This window comes from Nothobranchius furzeri, chromosome 6, assembly GCF_043380555.1.
Source record: "Nothobranchius furzeri strain GRZ-AD chromosome 6, NfurGRZ-RIMD1, whole genome shotgun sequence".
Classification (NCBI taxonomy): Eukaryota; Metazoa; Chordata; class Actinopteri; order Cyprinodontiformes; family Nothobranchiidae; genus Nothobranchius; species Nothobranchius furzeri.
In genome coordinates this window covers 20888689-20911070 of record NC_091746.1, presented here as the reverse complement: position 1 = coordinate 20911070, position 22382 = coordinate 20888689, and positions in this window count along the sequence as shown.

The window sequence follows — 22382 nt, the reverse complement described above, 5'->3', positions numbered from 1 at the left end:
GGTAATGGGGGCTGTTAATTGGAGTACTCTAAAACAAACCTGACCTCTCTAGGATATTCAGAAGCCAAGTTATAATCTCACAAATGTGTAACTGGACTACTTCTTTAAAGTGACACCAGGCCCGGTGACCTTTGGGACATGGTGTGACCCCCTATAGGAATGTGCGATCATCATGAAACGTTCAGATCACTTACAAATCATTTGATTCTACCTTCTTGTAACGTTTCAGCCTGATTGGACCTTGTTTTCACACAAATGGACCCAGAATGATGTGAAATTGTGCTTCGTGCAACATAATTCTGGGTGCCATTTACAAACCATAAGTGCTAATGACTCCATTCCTTTTTGTGGTTGTAGGGGCTGTGGATTGGAGTACACTAAAACAAACCTGACCTCTCTAGGACATTCAGAAGCCAAGTTATAAGCCCACCATGGTGTAACTGGACTACTTCTTTAAGGTGACACCAATTCCCGGTGACCTTTGGGACATGGTTTGACCCCCTATAGGAATGTGCAATCATCATGAAACGTTCAGATCACTTACAACTCAATAGATTCTACCTTCTTGTAACGTTTCAGCCTGATTGGACCTTTTTTCACACAAATGGACCCAGAATGATGTGAAATTGTGCTTCGTGCAACATAATTCTGGGTGCCATTTCCAAACCATAAGTGCTAATGACTCCATTCCTTTTTGTGGTTGTAGGGGCTGTTGATTGGAGTACACTAAAACAAACCTGATCTCTCTAGGACATTCAGAAGCCAAGTTATAAGCCCACAAATGTGTAACTGGACCACTTCTTTAAATTGACACCAGATCTGGTGACCTTTGGGACATGGTTTGACCCCCTTAGGAAAGTGCTATCATCATGATACGTTCAGATCACTTACAACTCAATAGATTCTACCTTCCTGTAATGTTTCCACCTTATTGGACCTTGTTTTCACACAAATGAACCCAGAATGATGTGAAATTGTGCTTCGTGCAACATAATTCTGGGTGCCATTTAAAAACCATAAGTGCTAATGACTCCATTCCTTTTTGAGGTAATAGGGGCTGTTAATTGGAGTACTCTAAAACAAACCTGACCTCTCTAGGATATTCAGAAGCCAAGTTATAAGCCCACAAATGTGTAAATGGACTACTTCTTTAAAGTGACACCAGGCCCGGTGACCTTTGGTGACATGGTTTGACCCCCTTTAGGAATGTGCGATCATCATGAAATGTTCAGATCATTTACAACTCAATAGATTCTACCTTCCTGTAATGTTTCCACCTTGTTGGACCTTGTTTTCACACAAATGGACCCAGAATGATGTGAAATTGTGCTTCGTGCAACATGATTCTGGGTGCCATTTACAAACCATAAGTGCTAATGACTCCATTCCTTTTTGGGGTAATGGGGGCTGTTAATTGGAGTACTCTAAAAAACCTGACCTCTCTAGGACATTCAGAAGCCAAGTTATAAGCCCACAAATGTGTAACTGCACTACTTCTTTAAAGTGACACCAGATCCGGTGACCTTTGGGACATGGTTTGACCCTTCTATAGGAATGTGCGATCATCATGAAACGTTCAGATCACTTACAACTCAATAGATTCTACCTTCTTGTAACGTTTCAGCCTGATTGGACATTTTTTTTCACACAAATGGACCCAGAATGATGTGAAATTGTGCTTCGTGCAACATAATTCTGGGTGCCATTTCCAAACCATAAGTGCTAATGACTCCATTCCTTTTTGTGGTTGTAGGGGCTGTTGATTGGAGTACACTAAAACAAACCTGACCTCTCTAGGACATTCAGAAGCCAAGTTATAAGCCCACAAAGGTGTAACTGGACTAATACTTTAAAGTGACACCAGGCCCGGTGACCTTTGGGACATGGTTTGACCCCCTATAGGAATGTGCGATCATCATGAAACGTTCAGATCACTTACAACTCAATAGATTCTACCTTCTAGTAACGTTTCAGCCTGATTGGACCTTGTTTTCACACAAATGGACCCAGAATGATGTGAAATTGTGCTTCGTGCAACATAATTCTGGGTGCCATTTAAAAACCATAAGTGCAAATGACGCCATTCCTATTTGGGGTAATGGGGGCTGTTAATTGGAGTACTCTAAAACAAACCTGATCTCTCTAGGACATTCAGAAGCCAAGTTATAAGCCCACAAATGTGTAACTGGACCACTTCTTTAAATTGACACTAGATCTGGTGACCTTTGGGACATGGTTTGATCCCCTTAGGAAAGTGCTATCATCATGATACGTTCAGATCACTTACAACTCAATAGATTCTACCTTCCTGTAATGTTTCCACCTTATTGGACCTTGTTTTCACACAAATGAACCCAGAATGATGTGAAATTGTGCTTCGTGCAACATAATTCTGGGTGCCATTTAAAAACCATAAGTGCTAATGACTCCATTCCTTTTTGAGGTAATAGGGGCTGTTAATTTGAGTACTCTAAAACAAACCTGACCTCTCTAGGATATTCAGAAGCCATGTTATAAGCCCACAAATGTGTAAATGGACTACTTCTTTAAAGTGACACCAGGCCCGGTGACCTTTGGTGACATGGTTTGACCCCCTTTAGGAATGTGCGATCATCATGAAACGTTCAGATCATTTACAACTCAATAGATTCTACCTTCCTGTAATGTTTCCACCTTGTTGGACCTTGTTTTCACACAAATGGACCCAGAATGATGTGAAATTGTGCTTCGTGCAACATGATTCTGGGTGCCATTTACAAACCATAAGTGCTAATGACTCCATTCCTTTTTGGGGTAATGGGGGCTGTTAATTGGAGTACTCTAAAAAAAACCTGACCTCTCTAGGACATTCAGAAGCCAAGTTATAAGCCCACAAATGTGTAACTGGACTTCTTCTTTAAAGTGACACCAGATCCGGTGACCTTTGGGACATGGTTTGACCCTTCTATAGGAATGTGCGATCATCATGAAACGTTCAGATCACTTACAACTCAATAGATTCTACCTTCTTGTAACGTTTCAGCCTGATTGGACATTTTTTTCACACAAATGGACCCAGAATGATGTGAAATTGTGCTTCGTGCAACATAATTCTGGGTGCCATTTCCAAACCATAAGTGCTAATGACTCCATTCTTTTTTGTGGTTGTAGGGGCTGTTGATTGGAGTACACTAAAACAAACCTGACCTCTCTAGGACATTCAGAAGCCAAGTTATAAGCCCACAAAGGTGTAACTGGACTAATACTTTAAAGTGACACCAGGCCCGGTGACCTTTGGGACATGGTTTGACCCCCTATAGGAATGTGCGATCATCATGAAACGTTCAGATCACTTACAACTCAATAGATTCTACCTTCTAGTAACGTTTCAGCCTGATTGGACCTTGTTTTCACACAAATGGACCCAGAATGATGTGAAATTGTGCTTCGTGCAACATAATTCTGGGTGCCATTTAAAAACCATAAGTGCTAATGACTCCATTCCTTTTTGAGGTAATAGGGGCTGTTAATTGGAGTACTCTAAAACAAACCTGACCTCTCTAGGATATTCAGAAGCCAATTTATAAGCCCACAAATGTGTAAATGGACTACTTCTTTAAAGTGACACCAGGCCCGGTGACCTTTGGTGACATGGTTTGACCCCCTTTAGGAATGTGCGATCATCATGAAACGTTCAGATCACTTACAACTCAATAGATTCTACCTTCCTGTAATGTTTCCACCTTGTTGGACCTTGTTTTCACACAAATGGACCCAGAATGATGTGAAATTGTGCTTCGTGCAACATGATTCTGGGTGCCATTTACAAACCATAAGTGCTAATGACTCCATTCGTTTTTGGGGTAATGGGGGCTGTTAATTGGAGTACTCTAAAAAAAACCTGACCTCTCTAGGACATTCAGAAGCCAAGTTATAAGCCCACAAATGTGTAACTGGACTACTTCTTTAAAGTGACACCAGATCCGGTGACCTTTGGGACATGGTTTGACCCTTCTATAGGAATGTGCGATCATCATGAAACGTTCAGATCACTTACAACTCAATAGATTCTACCTTCTTGTAACGTTTCAGCCTGATTGGACCTTGTTTTCACACAAATGGACCCAGAATGATGTGAAATTGTGCTTCGTGCAACATAATTCTGGGTGCCATTTACAAACCATAAGTGCTAATGACTCCATTCCTTTTGTGGTTGTAGGGGCTGTTGATTGGAGTACACTAAAACAAACCTGATCTCCCTAGGACTTTCAGAAGCCAAGTTATAAGCCCACAAAGGTGTAACTGGACTACTTCTTTAAGGTGACACCAGGCCCGGTGACCTTTGGGACATGGTTTGACCCCCTATAGGAATGTGCGATCATCATGAAACGTTCAGATCACTTACAACTCAATAGATTCTACCTTCTTGTAACGTTTCAGCCTGATTGGACCTTTTTTTTCACACAAATGGACCCAGAATGATGTGAAATTGTGCTTCGTGCAACATAATTCTGGGTGCCATTTCCAAACCATAAGTGCTAATGACTCCATTCCTTTTTGTGGTTGTAGGGGCTGTTGATTGGAGTACACTAAAACAAACCTGACCTCTCTAGGACATTCAGAAGCCAAGTTATAAGCCCACAAAGGTGTAACTGGACTAATACTTTAAAGTGACACCAGGCCCGGTGACCTTTGGGACATGGTTTGACCCCCTATAGGAATGTGCGATCATCATGAAACGTTCAGATCACTTACAACTCAATAGATTCTACCTTCTAGTAACGTTTCAGCCTGATTGGACCTTGTTTTCACACAAATGGACCCAGAATGATGTGAAATTGTGCTTCGTGCAACATAATTCTGGGTGCCATTTACAAACCATAAGTGCAAATGACTCCATTCCTTTTTGTGGTTGTAGGGGCTGTTGATTGGAGTACACTAAAACAAACCTGATCTCTCTAGGACATTCAGAAGCCAAGTTATAAGCCCACAAATGTGTAACTGGACCACTTCTTTAAATTGACACCAGATCTGGTGACCTTTGGGACATGGTTTGACCCCCTTAGGAAAGTGCTATCATCATGAAACGTTCAGATCACTTACAACTCAATAGATTCTACCTTCCTGTAATGTTTCCACCTTGTTGGACCTTGTTTTCACACAAATGGACCCAGAATGATGTGAAATTGTGCTTCGTGCAACATAATTCTGGGTGCCATTTACAAACCATAAGTGCTAATGACTCCATTCCTTTTTGTGGTTGTAGGGGCTGTTGATTGGAGTACACTAAAACAAACCCGATCTCTCTAGGACATTCAGAAGCCAAGTTATAAGCCCACAAATGTGTAACTGGACTATTTCTTTAAATTGACACCAGATCCGGTGACCTTTGGGACATGGTTTGACCCCCTTAGGAAAGTGCTATCATCATGAAACGTTCAGATCACTTACAACTCAATAGATTCTACCTTCCTGTAACGTTCCTGCCTGATTGGACCTTGTTTTCACACAAATGAACCCAGAATGATGTGAAATTGTGCTTCGTGCAACATAATTCTGGGTGCCATTTAAAAACCATAAGTGCTAATGACTCCATTCCTTTTTGAGGAAATAGGGGCTGTTAATTGGAGTACTCTAAAACAAACCTGACCTCTCTAGGATATTCAGAAGCCAAGTTATAAGCCCACAAATGTGTAACTGGACTACTTTTTTAAAGTGACACCAGGCCCGGTGACCTTTGGGACATGGTTTGACCCCCTATAGGAATGTGCAATCATCATGAAACGTTCATATTACTTACAACTCAATAGATTCTACCTTCTTGTAACGTTTCAGCCTGATTGGACCTTGTTTTCACACAAATGGACCCAGAATGATGTGAAATTGTGCTTCGTGCAACATAATTCTGGGTGCCATTTACAAACCATAAGTGCTAATGACTCCATTCCTTTTTGTGGTTGTAGGGGCTGTTGATTGGAGTACACTAAAACAAACCTGACCTCTCTAGGACATTCAGAAGCCAAGTTATAAGCCCAAAAAGGTGTAACTGGACTACTTATTTAAAGTGACACCAGGCCCGGTGACCTTTGAAACATGGTTTTACCCCCTATAGGAATGTGCGATCATAATAAAACATTCAGATCACTTACATCTCAATAGATTCTACCTTCTTGTAACGTTTCAGCCTGATTGGACCTTGTTTTCACACAAATGGACCCAGAATGATGTGAAATTGTGCTTCGTGCAACATAATTCTGGGTGCCATTTAAAAACCATAAGTGCTAATGACTCCATTCCTTTTTGAGGTAATAGGGGCTGTTAATTGTAGTACTCTAAAACAAACCTGACCTCTCTAGGACATTCAGAAGCCAAGTTATAAGCCCACAAAGGTGTAACTGGACTACTTCTTTAAAGTGACACCAGGCGCGGTGACCTTTGGGACATGGTTTTACCCCCTCTAGGAATGTGCGATCATAATAAAACATTCAGATCACTTACATCTCAATAGATTCTACCATCTTGTAACGTTTCAGCCTGATTGGACCTTGTTTTCACACAAATGGACCCAGAATGATGTGAAATTGTGCTTCGTGCAACATAATTCTGGGTGCCATTTACAAACCATAAGTGCTAATGACTCCATTCCTTTTTGTGATTGTAGGGGCTGTTGATTGGAGTACACTAAAACAAACCTGACCTCTCTAGGACATTCAGAAGCCAAGTTATAAGCCCACAAATGTGTAACTGGACTACTTCTTTAAAGTGACACCAGATCTGGTGACCTTTGGGACATGGTTTGACCCCCTTAGGAATGTGCGATCATCATGAAACATTCAGATCACTTACAACTCAATAGATTCTACCTTCCTGTAACGTTTCCGCCTGATTGGACCTTGTTTTCACACAAATGAACACAGAATGAAGTGAAATTGTGCTTCGTTCAACATAATTCTGGGTGCCATTTAAAAACCATGAGCGCTAATGACTCCATTCCTATTTGGGGTAATGGGGGCTGTTAATTGGAGTACTCTAAAAAAAATCTGACCTCTCTAGGATATTCAGAAGCCAAGTTATAAGCCCACAAAGGTGTAACTGCACTACTTATTTAAAGTGACACCAGGCCTGGTGACCTTTGGGACACGGTTTGACCCCCTTAGGAAAGTGCTATCATCATGAAACGTTCAGATCACTTACAACTCAATAGATTCTACCTTCTTGTAACGTTTCAGCCTGATTGGACCTTGTTTTGACACAAATGGACCCAGAATGATGTGAAATTGTGCTTCGTTAAACATAATTCTGGGTGCCATTTACAAACCATAAGTGCTAATGACTCCATTCCTTTTTGTGGTTGTAGGGGCTGTTGATTGGAGTACAATAAAACAAACCTGATCTCCCTAGGACTTTCAGAAGCCAAGTTATAAGCCCACAAAGGTGTAACTGGACTACTTCTTTAAATTGACACCAGATCCGGTGACCTTTGGGACATGGTTTGACCCCCTATAGGAATGTGCGATCATCATGAAACGTTCAGATCACTTAAAACTCAATAGATTCTACCTTCTTGTAACGTTTCAGCCTGATTGGACCTTGTTTTCACACAAATGGACCCAGAATGATGTGAAATTGTGCTTCGTGCAACATACTTCTGGGTGCCATTTACAAACCATAAGTGCTAATGACTCCATTCCTATTTGGGGTAATGGGGGCTGTTAATTGGAGTACTCTAAAACAAACCTGACCTCTCTAGGATATTCAGAAGCCAAGTTATAAGCCCACAAATGTGTAACTGGACTACTTCTTTAAAGTGACACCAGGCCCGGTGACCTTTGGGACATGGTGTGACCCCCTATAGGAATGTGCGATCATCATGAAACGTTCAGATCACTTACAAATCAATTGATTCTACCTTCTTGTAACGTTTCAGCCTGATTGGACCTTGTTTTCACACAAATGGACCCAGAAGGATGTGAAATTGTGCTTCGTGCAACATAATTCTGGGTGCCATTTACAAACCATAAGTGCTAATGACTCCATTCCTTTTTGTGGTTGTAGGGGCTGTGGATTGGAGTACACTAAAACAAACCTGACCTCTCTAGGACATTCAGAAGCCAAGTTATAAGCCCACAAAGGTGTAACTGGACTACTTCTTTAAGGTGACACCAGGCCCGGTGACCTTTGGGACATGGTTTGACCCCATATAGGAATGTACAATCATCATGAAACGTTCAGATCACTTACAACTCAATAGATTCTTCCTTCTTGTAACGTTTCAGCCTGATTGGACCTTTTTTTCACACAAATGGACCCAGAATGATGTGAAATTGTGCTTCGTGCAACATAATTCTGGGTGCCATTTCCAAACCAAAAGTGCTAATGACTCCATTCCTTTTTGTGGTTGTAGGGGCTGTTGATTGGAGTACACTAAAACAAACCTGACCTCTCTAGGACATTCAGAAGCCAAGTTATAAGCCCACAAAGGTGTAACTGGACTAATACTTTAAAGTGACACCAGGCCCGGTGACCTTTGGGACATGGTTTGACCCCCTATAGGAATGTGCGATCATCATGAAACGTTCAGATCACTTACAACTCAATAGATTCTACCTTCTAGTAACGTTTCAGCCTGATTGGACCTTGTTTTCACACAAATGGACCCAGAATGATGTGAAATTGTGCTTCGTGCAACATAATTCTGGGTGCCATTTACAAACCATAAGTGCAAATGACTCCATTCCTTTTTGTGGTTGTAGGGGCTGTTGATTGGAGTACACTAAAAAAAACCTGATCTCTCTAGGACATTCAGAAGCCAAGTTATAAGCCCACAAATGTGTAACTGGACCACTTCTTTAAATTGACACCAGATCTGGTGACCTTTGGGACATGGTTTGACCCCCTTAGGAAAGTGCTATCATCATGAAACGTTCAGATCACTTACAACTCAATAGATTCTACCTTCCAGTAATGTTTCCACCTTATTGGACCTTGTTTTCACACAAATGAACCCAGAATGATGTGAAATTGTGCTTCGTGCAACATAATTCTGGGTGCCATTTAAAAACCATAAGTGCTAATGACTCCATTCCTTTTTGAGGTAATAGGGGCTGTTAACTGGAGTACTCTAAAACAAACCTGACCTCTCTAGGATATTCAGAAGCCAAGTTATAAGCCCACAAATGTGTAAATGGACTACTTCTTTAAAGTGACACCAGGCCCGGTGACCTTTGGTGACATGGTTTGACCCCCTTTAGGAATGTGCGATCATCATGAAACGTTCAGATCACTTACAACTCAATAGATTCTACCTTCCTGTAATGTTTCCACCTTGTTGGACCTTGTTTTCACACAAATGGACCCAGAATGATGTGAAATTGTGCTTCGTGCAACATGATTCTGGGTGCCATTTACAAACCATAAGTGCTAATGACTCCATTCCTTTTTGGGGTAATGGGGGCTGTTAATTGGAGTACTCTAAAAAAACCTGACCTCTCTAGGACATTCAGAAGCCAAGTTATAAGCCCACAAATGTGTAACTGGACTACTTCTTTAAAGTGACACCAGGCCCGGTGACCTTTGGGACATGGTTTGACCCCCTATAGGAATGTGCGATCATCATGAAACGTTCAGATCACTTACAACTCAATAGATTCTACCTTCTTGTAACGTTTCAGCCTGATTGGACCTTTTTTTTCACACAAATGGACCCAGAATGATGTGAAATTGTGCTTCGTGCAACATAATTCTGGGTGCCATTTCCAAACCATAAGTGCTAATGACTCCATTCCTTTTTGTGGTTGTAGGGGCTGTTGATTGGAGTACACTAAAACAAACCTGACCTCTCTAGGACATTCAGAAGCCAAGTTATAAGCCCACAAAGGTGTAACTGGACTAATACTTTAAAGTGACACCAGGCCCGGTGACCTTTGGGACATGGTTTGACCCCGTTAGAAAAGTGCTATCATCATGAAACGTTCAGATCCCTTACAACTCAATAGATTCTACCTTCCTGTAACGTTCCTGCCTGATTGGACCTTGTTTTCACACAAATGAACCCAGAATGATGTGAAATTGTGCTTCGTGCAACATAATTCTGGGTGCCATTTAAAGACCATAAGTGCTAATGACTCCATTCCTTTTTGAGGAAATAGGGGCTGTTAATTGGAGTACTCTAAAACAAACCTGACCTCTCTAGGATATTCAGAAGCCAAGTTATAAGCCCACAAATGTGTAACTGGACTACTTTTTTAAAGTGACACCAGGCCCGGTGACCTTTGGGACATGGTTTGACCCCCTATAGGAAAGTGCTATCATCATGAAACGTTCAGATCACTTACAACTCAATAGATTCTACCTTCCTGTAATGTTTCCACCTTGTTGGACCTTGTTTTCACACAAATGGACCCAGAATGATGTGAAATTGTGCTTCGTGCAACATAATTCTGGGTGCCATTTCCAAACCATAAGTGCTAATGACTCCATTCCTTTTTGTGGTTGTAGGGGCTGTTGATTGGAGTACACTAAAACAAACCTGACCTCTCTAGGACATTCAGAAGCCAAGTTATAAGCCCACAAATGTGTAACTGGACTACTTCTTTAAAGTGACACCAGATCCGGTGACCTTTGGGACATGGTTTGACCCTTCTATAGGAATGTGCGATCATCATGAAACGTTCAGATCACTTACAACTCAATAGATTCTACCTTCTTGTAACGTTTCAGCCTGATTGGACCTTGTTTTCACACAAATGGACCCAGAATGATGTGAAATTGTGCTTCGTGCAACATAATTCTGGGTGCCATTTACAAACCATAAGTGCTAATGACTCCATTCCTTTTTGTGGTTGTAGGGGCTGTTGATTGGAGTACACTAAAAATAACCCGATCTCTCTAGGACATTCAGAAGCCAAGTTATAAGCCCACAAATGTGTAACTGGACTATTTCTTTAAATTGACACCAGATCCGGTGACCTTTGGGACATGGTTTGACCCCCTTAGGAAAGTGCTATCATCATGAAACGTTCAGATCACTTACAACTCAATAGATTCTACCTTCCTGTAACGTTCCTGCCTGATTGGACCTTGTTTTCACACAAATGAACCCAGAATGATGTGAAATTGTGCTTCGTGCAACATAATTCTGGGTGCCATTTAAAGACCATAAGTGCTAATGACTCCATTCCTTTTTGAGGAAATAGGGGCTGTTAATTGGAGTACTCTAAAACAAACCTGACCTCTCTAGGATATTCAGAAGCCAAGTTATAAGCCCACAAATGTGTAACTGGACTACTTTTTTAAAGTGACACCAGGCCCGGTGACCTTTGGGACATGGTTTGACCCCCTATAGGAATGTGCAATCATCATGAAATGTTCATATTACTTACAACTCAATAGATTCTACCTTCTTGTAACGTTTCAGCCTGATTGGACCTTGTTTTCACACAAATGGACCCAGAATGATGTGAAATTGTGCTTCGTGCAACATAATTCTGGGTGCCATTTACAAACCATAAGTGCTAATGACTCCATTCCTTTTTGTGGTTGTAGGGGCTGTTGATTGGAGTACACTAAAACAAACCTGACCTCTCTAGGACATTCAGAAGCCAAGTTATAAGCCCACAAAGGTGTAACTGGACTACTTTAAAGTGACACCAGGCCCGGTAACCTTTGAAACATGGTTTTACCCCCTATAGGAATGTGCGATCATAATCAAACATTCAGATCACTTACATCTCAATAGATTCTACCTTCTTGTAACGTTTCAGCCTGATTGGACCTTGTTTTCACACAAATGGACCCAGAATGATGTGAAATTGTGCTTCGTGCAACATAATTCTGGGTGCCATTTAAAAACCATAAGTGCTAATGACTCCATTCCTTTTTGAGGTAATAGGGGCTGTTAATTGGAGTACTCTAAAACAAACCTGACCTCTCTAGGACATTCAGAAGCCAAGTTATAAGCCCACAAAGGTGTAACTGGACTACGTCTTTAAAGTGACACCAGGCGCTGTGACCTTTGGGACATGGTTTTACGCCCTCTAGGAATGGGCGATCATAATAAAACATTCAGATCACTTACATCTCAATAGATTCTACCTTCTTGTAACGTTTCAGCCTGATTGGACCTTGTTTTCACACAAATGGACCCAGAATGATGTGAAATTGTGCTTCGTGCAACATAATTCTGGGTGCCATTTACAAACCATAAGTGCTAATGACTCCATTCCTTTTTGTGATTGTAGGGGCTGTTGATTGGAGTACACTAAAACAAACCTGACCTCTCCAGGACATTCAGAAGCCAAGTTATAAGCCCACAAAGGTGTAACTGGACTTCTTCTTTAAAGTGACACCAGGCCCGGTGACCTTTGGGACATGGTTTTACCCCCTATAGGAATGTGCGATCATCATGAAACGTTCAGAACACTTACAACTCAATAGATTCTACCTTCTTGTAACGTTTCAGCCTGATTGGACCTTGTTTTCACACAAATGGACCCAGAATGATATGAAATTGTGCTTCTTGGAACATAATTCTGGGTGCCATTTCCAAACCATAAGGGCCAATGACTCCATTCCTTTTTGTGGTTGTAGGGGCTGTTGATTGGAGTACACTAAAACAAACCTGATCTCTCTAGGACATTCAGAAGCCAAGTTATAAGCCCACAAATGTGTAACTGGACTACTTCTTTAAATTGACACCAGATCCGGTGACCTTTGGGACATGGTTTGACCGCCTATAGGAATGTGCGATCATCATGAAACGTTCAGATCACTTAAAGCTCAATTGATTCTACCTTCTTGTAACGTTTCAGCCTGACTGGACCTTGTTTTCACACAAATGGACCCAGAATGATGTGAAATTGTGCTTCGTGCAACATAATTCTGGGTGCCATTTACAAACCATAAGTGCTAATGACTCCATTCCTTGTTGTGGTTGTAGGGGCTGTTATTTGGAGTACTCTAAATCAAACCTGACCTCTCTAGGATATTCAGAAGCCAAGTTATAAGCCCACAAAGGTGTAACTGCACTACTTCTTTAAAGTGACACCAGGCCCGGTGATCTTTGGGACATGGTTTGACCCCCTATAGGAATGTGCTATCATCATGAAACGTTCAGATCACTTACAAATCAATTGATTCTACCTTCTTGTAACGTTTCAGCCTGATTGGACCTTGTTTTCACACAAATGGACCCAGAATGATGTGAAATTGTGCTTCGTGCAACATAATTCTGTGTGCCATTTACAAACCATAAGTGTTAATGACTCCATTCCTTTTTGTGGTTGTAGGGGTTGTTGATTGGAGTACACTAAAACAAACCTGATCTCTCTAGGGCATTCAGAAGCCAAGTTATAAGCCCACAAATGTGTAACTGGACTACTTCTTTAAAGTGACACCAGATCTGGTGACCTTTGGGACATGGTTTGACCCCCTTAGGAATGTGCGATCAACATGAAACATTCAGATCACTTACAACTCAATAGTTTCTACCTTCCTGTAACGTTTCCGCCTGATTGGACCTTGTTTTCACACAAATGAGCCCAGAATGATGTGAAATTGTGCTTCGTGCAACATAATTCTGGATGCCATTTAAAAACCATAAGCGCTAATGACTCCATTCCTATTTGGGGTAATGGGGGCTGTTAATTGGAGTACTCTAAAACAAACCTGACCTCTCTAGGATATTCAGAAGCCAAGTTATAAGCCCACAAAGGTGTAACTGCACTACTTCTTTAAAGTGACACCAGGCCCGGTGACCTTTGGGACATGGTTTGACCCCCTTAGGAAAGTGCTATCATCATGAAACGTTCAGATCACTTACAACTCAATAGATTCTACCTTCTTGTAACGTTTCAGCCTGATTGGACCTTGTTTTCACACAAATGGACCCAGAATGATTTGAAATTGTGCTTCGTGCAACATAATTCTGGGTGCCATTTACAAACCATAAGTGTTAATGACTCCATTCCTTTTTGTCGTTGTAGGGGTTGTTGATTGGAGTACACTAAAACAAACCTGATCTCTCTAGGACATTCAGAAGCCAAGTTATAAGCCCACAAATGTGTAACTGGACTACTTCTTTAAAGTGACACCAGATCAGGTGACCTTTGGGACATGGTTTGACCCCCTTAGGAATGTGCGATCATCATGAAACGTTCAGATCACTTAAAACTCAATTGATTCTAACTTTTTGTAACGTTTCAGCCTGATTGGACCTTGTTTTCAGACAAATGGACCCAGAATGATGTGAAATTGTGCTTCGTGCAACATAATTCTGGGTGCCTTTTACAAACCATAAGTGCTAATGACTCCATTCCTTATTGTGGTTGTAGGGGCTGTTATTTGGAGTACTCTAAATTAAATCTGACCTTTCTAGGATATTCAGAAGCCAAGTTATAAGCCCACAAAGGTGTAACTGCACTACTTCTTTAAAGTGACACCAGGCCCGGTGACCTTTGGGACATGGTTTTACCCCCTATAGGAATGTGCGATCATCATGAAACGTTCAGATCACTTACAACTCAATAGATTCTACCTTCTTGTAACGTTTCAGCCTGATTGGACCTTGTTTTCACACTAATGGACCCAGAATGATGTGAAATTGTGCTTCGTGCAACATAATTCTGGGTGCCATTTACAAACCATAAGTGTTAATGACTCCATTCCTTTTTGTGGTTGTAGGGGCTGTTGATTGGAGTACACTAAAACAAACCTGATCTCTCTAGGACATTCAGAAGCCAAGTTATAAGCCCACAAATGTGTAACTGGACTACTTCTTTAAAGTGACACCAGATCTGGTGACCTTTGGGACATGGTTTGACCCCCTTAGGAATGTGCGATCATCATGAAACATTCAGATCACTTCCAACTCAATAGATTCTACCTTCCTGTAACGTTTCCGCCTGATTGGACCTTGTTTTCACACAAATGAACACAGAATGATGTGAAATTGTGCTTCGTGCAACATAATTCTGGGTGCCATTTAAAAACCATAAGCGCTAATGACTCCATTCCTATTTGGGGTAATGGGGGCTGTTAATTGGAGTACTCTAAAAAAAACCTGACCTCTCTAGGATATTCAGAAGCCAAGTTATAATCCCACAAATGTGTAACTGGACTACTTCTTTAAAGTGACACCAGGCCCGGTGAACTTTGGGACATGGTGTGACCCCCTATAGGAATGTGCGATCATCATGAAACGTTCAGATACCTTACAAATCAATTGATTCTACCTTCTTTTAACGTTTCAGCCTGAGTGGACCTTGTTTTGACACAAATGGACCCAGAATGATGTGAAATTGTGCTTCGTGCAACATAATTCTGGGTGCCATTTACAAACCATAAGTGTTAATGACTCCATTCCTTTTTGTGGTTGTAGGGGTTGTTGATTGGAGTACACTAAAACAAACCTGATCTCTAGGACATTCAGAAGCCAAGTTATAAGCCCACAAATGTGTAACTGGACTACTTCTTTAAAGTGACACCAGATCTGGTGACCTTTGGGACATGGTTTGACCCCCTTAGGAATGTGCGATCATCATGAAACATTCAGATCACTTCCAACTCAATAGATTCTACCTTCGTGTAACGTTTCCGCCTGATTGGACCTTGTTTTCACACAAATGAACACAGAATGATGTGAAATTGTGCTTCGTGCAACATAATTCTGGGTGCCATTTAAAAACCATAAGCGCTAATGACTCCATTCCTATTTGGGGTAATGGGGGCTGTTAATTGGAGTACTCTAAAAAAAACTGACCTCTCTAGGATATTCAGAAGCCAAGTTATAATCCCACAAATGTGTAACTGGACTACTTCTTTAAAGTGACACCAGGCCCGGTGAACTTTGGGACATGGTGTGACCCCCTATAGGAATGTGTGATCATCATGAAACGTTCAGATACCTTACAACTCAATAGATTCTACCTTCCTGTAACGTTTCAGCCTGATTGGACCTTGTTTTCACACAAATGATCCCAGAATGATGTGAAATTGTGCTTCGTGCAACATAATTCTGGGTGCAATTTAAAAACCATAAGCGCTAATGACTCCATTCCTATTTGGGGTAATGGGGGCTGTTAATTGGAGTACTCTAAAACAAACCTGACCTCTCTAGGATATTCAGAAGCCAAGTTATAATCCCACAAATGTGTAACTGGACTACTTCTTTAAAGTGACACCAGGCCCGGTGACCTTTGGGACATGGTGTGACCCCCTATAGGAATGTGCGATCATCATGAAACGTTCAGATCACTTACAAATCAATTGATTCTACCTTCTTGTAACGTTTCAGCCTGATTGGACCTTGTTTTCACACAAATGGACCCAGAATGATGTGAAATTGTGCTTCATGCAACATAATTCTGGGTGCCATTTACAAACCATAAGTGCTAATGACTCCATTCCTTTTTGTGGTTGTAGGGGCTGTGGATTGGAGTGCACTAAAACAAACCTGACCTCTCTAGGACATTCAGAAGCCAAGTTATAAGCCCACAAAGGTGTAACTGGGCTACTTCTTTAAAGTGACACCAGGCCCGGTGACGGTTGGGACATGGTTTTACCCCCTATAGGAATGTGCGATCATCATGAAACATTCAGATCAATTACAACTCAATAGATTCTACCTTCTTGTAACGTTTCAGCCTGATTGGACCTTGTTTTCACACAAATGGACCCAGAATGATGTGAAATTGTGCTTCAAGCAACATAATTCTGGGTGCCATTTACAAGCCATAAGTGCTAATGACTCCATTCCTTTTTGTGGTTGTAGGGGCTGTTGATTTGAGTACACTAAAACAAACCTGACCTCTCTAGGACATTCAGAAGCCAAGTTATAAGCCCACAAAGGTGTAACTGGACTACTTATTTAAAGTGACACCAGGCCCGGTGACCTTTGGGACATGGTTTGACCCCCTTAGGAAAGTGCTATCATCATGAAACGTTCAGATCCCTTACAACTCAATAGATTCTACCTTCCTGTAATGTTTCCGCCTGATTTGACCTTGTTTTCACACAAATGAACCCAGAATGATGTAAATTGTGCTTCGTGCAACATAATTCTGGGTGCCATTTAAAAACCATAAGTGCTAATGACTCCATTCCTATTTGGGGTAATGGGGGCTGTTAATTGGAGTACTCTAAAACAAACCTGACGTCTCTAGGATATTCAGAAGCCAAGATATAATCCCACAAATGTGTAACTGGACTACTTCTTTTAAGTGACACCAGGCCCGGTGAACTTTGGGACATGGTTTGACCCCCTATAGGAATGTGCGATCATCATGAAACGTTCAGATCACTTACAAATCAATTGATTCTACCTTCTTGTAACGTTTCAGCCTGATTGGACCTTGTTTTCACACAAATGGACCCAGAATGATGTGAAATTGTGCTTCATGCAACATAATTCTGGGTGCCATTTACAAACCATAAGTGCTAATGACTCCATTCCTTTTTGTGGTTGTAGGGGCTGTGGATTGGAGTACACTAAAACAAACCTGACCTCTCTAGGACATTCAGAAGCCAAGTTATAAGCCCACAAAGGTGTAACTGGACTACTTCTTTAAAGTGACACCAGGCCCGGTGACGGTTGGGACATGGTTTTACCCCCTATAGGAATGTGCGATCATCATGAAACATTCAGATCAATTACAACTCAATAGATTCTACCTTCTTGTAACGTTTCAGCCTGATTGGACCTTGTTTTCACACAAATGGACCCAGAATGATGTGAAATTGTGCTTCAAGCAACATAATTCTGGGTGCCATTTACAAGCCATAAGTGCTAATGACTCCATTCCTTTTTGTGGTTGTAGGGGCTGTTGATTGGAGTACACTAAAACAAACCTGACCTCTCTAGGACATTCAGAAGCCAAGTTATAAGCCCACAAAGGTGTAACTGGACTACTTATTTAAAGTGACACCAGGCCCGGTGACCTTTGGGACATGGTTTGACCCCCTTAGGAAAGTGCTATCATCATGAAACGTTCAGATCCCTTACAACTCAATAGATTCTACCTTCCTGTAATGTTTCCGCCTGATTTGACCTTGTTTTCACACAAATGAACCCAGAATGATGTAAATTGTGCTTCGTGCAACATAATTCTGGGTGCCATTTAAAAACCATAAGTGCTAATGACTCCATTCCTATTTGGGGTAATGGGGGCTGTTAATTGGAGTACTCTAAAACAAACCTGACCTCTCTAGGATATTCAGAAGCCAAGATATAATCCCACAAATGTGTAACTGGACTACTTCTTTTAAGTGACACCAGGCCCGGTGAACTTTGGGACATGGTTTGACCCCCTATAGGAATGTGCGATCATCATGAAACGTTCAGATCACTAACAACTCAATAGATTCTACCTTCTTGTAACGTTTCAGCCTGATTGGACCTTGTTTTCACACAAATGGACCCAGAATGATGTGAAATTGTGCTTCGTGCAACATAATTCTGGGTGCCATTTAAAAACCATAAGTGCTAATGACTCCATTCCTTTTTGTGGTTGTAGGGGCTGTTGATTGGAGTACACTAAAACAAACCTGACCTCTCTAGGACATTCAGAAGCCAAGTTATAAGCCCACAAAGGTGTAACTGGATTACTTCTTTAAATTGACACCAGATCCGGTGACCTTTGGGACATGGTTTGACGCCCTTAGGAAAGTGCTATCATCATGAAACGTTCAGATCACTTACAACTCAATAGATTCTACCTTCCTGTAATGTTTCAGCCTGATTGGACCTTGTTTTCACACAAATGAACCCAGAATGATGTGAAATTGTGCTTTGTGCAACATAATTCTGGGTGCCATTTAAAAACCATAAGTGCTAATGACTCCATTCCTTTTTGGGGTAATGGGGGATGTTAATTGGAGTACTCTAAATTAAACCTGACCTCTCTAGGATATTCAGAAGCCAAGTTATAAGCCCACAAAGGTGTAACTGCACTACCTCTTTAAAGTGACACCAGGCCCGGTGAACTTTGGGACATGGTTTGACCCCCTATAGGAATGTGCGATAATCATGAAACGTTCAGATCACTTACAACTCAATAGATTCTACCTTCTTGTAAAGTTTCAGCCTGATTGGACCTTGTTTTCACACAAATGGACCCAGAATGATGTGAAATTGTGCTTCGTGCAACATAATTCTGGGTGCCATTTACAAACCATAAGTGCTAATGACTCCATTCCTTTTTGTGGTTGTAGGGGCTGTTGATTGGAGTACACTAAAACAAGCCTGACCTCTCTAGGACATTCAGAAGCCAAGTTATAAGCCAACAAAGATGTAAACGGACTGCTTCTTTAAAGTGACACCAGGCCCGGTGACCTTTGGGACATGGTTTGACCCCCTTAGGAATGTGCTATCATCATGAAATGTTCAGATCACTTACAACTCAGTACATTCTACCTTCCTGTAATGTTTCAGCCTGATTGGACCTTGTTTTCACACAAATGAACCCAGAATGATGTGAAATTGTGCTTCGTGCAACATAATTCTGGGTGCCATTTAAAAACCATAAGGGCTAATGACTCCATTCCTTTTTGTGGTTGTAGGGGCTGTTGATTGGAGTACACTAAAACAAACCTGATCTCTCTAGGACATTCAGAAGCCAAGTTATAAGCCCACAAATGTGTAACTGGACTACTTCTTTAAATTGACTCCAGATCCGGTGACCTCTGGGACATGGTTTGACCCCCTTAGGAAAGAGCTATCATCATGAAACGTTCAGATCACTTACAACTCAATAGATTCTACCTTCTTGTAACGTTTCAGCGTGATTGGACCTTGTTTTCACACAAATGGACCCAGAATGATGTGAAATTGTGCTTCGTGCAACTTAATTCTGGGTGCCATTTAAAAACCATAGGTGCTAATGACTCAATTCCTTTTTGGGGTAATGGGGGCTGTTAATTGGAGTACTCTAAAACAAACCTGACCTCTCTAGGACATTCAGAAGCCAAGTTATAAGCCCACAAAGGTGTAACTGGACTACTTTAAAGTGACACCAGGCCCGGTGACATTTGGGACATGGTTTGACCCCCTTAGGAAAGTGCTATCATCATGAAATGTTCAGATCACTTACAACCCAATAGATTCTACCTTCCTGTAATGTTTCAGCCTGATTGGACCTTGTTTTCACACAAATGATCCCAGAATGATGTGAAATTGTGCTTCGTGCAACATAATTCTGGGTGCCATTTAAAAACCATAAGTGCTAATGACTCCATTCCTTTTTGAGGTAATGGGACTGTTAATTGGAGTACTCTAAAACAAACCTTACCTCTCTAGGACATTCAGAAGCCAAGTTATGAGCCCACAAAGGTGTAACTGGACTACTTATTTAAAGTGACACCAGGCCCGGTGACCTCTGGGACATAGTTTGACACCCTTAGGAAAGTGCTATCATCATGAAACGTTCAGATCACTTACAACTCAATAGATTCTACCTTCCTGTAACGTTTCAGCCTGATTGGACCTTGTTTTCACACAAAAGGACCCAGAATGATGTGAAATTGTGCTTCATGCAACATAATTCTGGGTGCCATTTACAAACCATAAGTGCTAATGACTCCATTCCTTTTTGTGGTTGTAGGGGCTGTTGATTAGAGTACACTAAAACAAACCTGATCTCTCTAGGACATTCAGAAGCCAAGTTATAAGCCCACAAATGTGTAACTGGACAACTTCTTTAAATTGACACCAGATCCGGTGACATTTGGGACATGGTATGACCCCCTTAGGAACGTGCTATCATCATGAAACGTTCAGATCACTTACAACTCAGTACATTCTACCTTCCTGTAACGTTTCAGCCTGATTGGACCTTGTTTTCACACAAATGAACCCAGAATGATGTTAAATTGTGCTTCGTGCAACATAATTCTGGGTGCCATTTACAAACCATAAGTGCTAATGACTCCATTCCTTTTTGTGGTTGTAGGGGCTCTTGATTGTAGTACATTAAAACAAACCTGATCTCTCTAGGACATTCAGAAGCCAAGTTATGAGCCCACAAATGTGTAACTGGACTACTTCTTTAAATTGACACCAGATCCGGTGACCTTTGGGACATGGTTTGACCCCCTTAGGAAAGTGCTATCATCATGAAACGTTCAGATCACTTACAACTCAATAGATTGTACCTTCCTGTAACGTTTCAGCCTGATTGGACCTTGTTTTCACACAAATGAACCCAGAATGATGTGAAATTGTGCTTCGTGCAACATAATTCTGGGTGCCATTTACAAACCATAAGTGTTAATGACTCCATTCCTTTTTGTGGTTGTAGGGGCTGTTGATTGGAGTACACTAAAACAAACCTGATCTCTCTAGGACATTCAGAAGCCAAGTTATAAGCCCACAAATGTGTAACTGGACTACTTCTTTAAAGTGACACCAGATCTGGTGACCTTTGGGACATGGTTTGACCCCCTTAGGAATGTGCGATCATCATGAAACATTCAGATCACTTCCAACTCAATAGATTCTACCTTCCTGTAACGTTTCCGCCTGATTGGACCTTGTTTTCACACAAATGAACACAGAATGATGTGAAATTGTGCTTCGTGCAACATAATTCTGGGTGCCATTTAAAAACCATAAGCGCTAATGACTCCATTCCTATTTGGGGTAATGGGGGCTGTTAATTGGAGTACTCTAAAAAAACCTGACCTCTCTAGGATATTCAGAAGCCAAGTTATAATCCCACAAATGTGTAACTGGACTACTTCTTTAAAGTGACACCAGGCCCGGTGAACTTTGGGACATGGTGTGACCCCCTATAGGAATGTGCGATCATCATGAAACGTTCAGATACCTTACAAATCAATTGATTCTACCTTCTTGTAACGTTTCAGCCTGATTGGACCTTGTTTTGACACAAATGGACCCAGAATGATGTGAAATTGTGCTACGTTCAACATAATTCTGGGTGCCATTTACAAACCATAAGTGCTAATGACTCCATTCCTTTTTGTGGTTGTAGGGGCTGTTGATTGGAGTACACTAAAACAAACCTGATCTCCCTAGGACTTTCAGAAGCCAAGTTATAAGCCCACAAAGGTGTAACTGGACTACTTCTTTAAATCAACACCAGATCCGGTGACCTTTGGGACATGGTTTGACCCCCTATAGGAATGTGCGATCATCATGAAACGTTCAGATCACTTAAAACTCAATTGATTCTACCTTCTTGTAACGTTTCAGCCTGATTGGACCTTGTTTTCACACAAATGGACCCAGAATGATTTGAAATTGTGCTTCGTGCAACATACTTCTGGGTGCCATTTACAAACCATAAGTGCTAATGACTCCATTCCTTTTTGTGGTTGTAGGGGCTGTTAATTGGAGTACTCTAAATTAAACCTGACCTCTCTAGGATATTCAGAAGCCAAGTTATAAG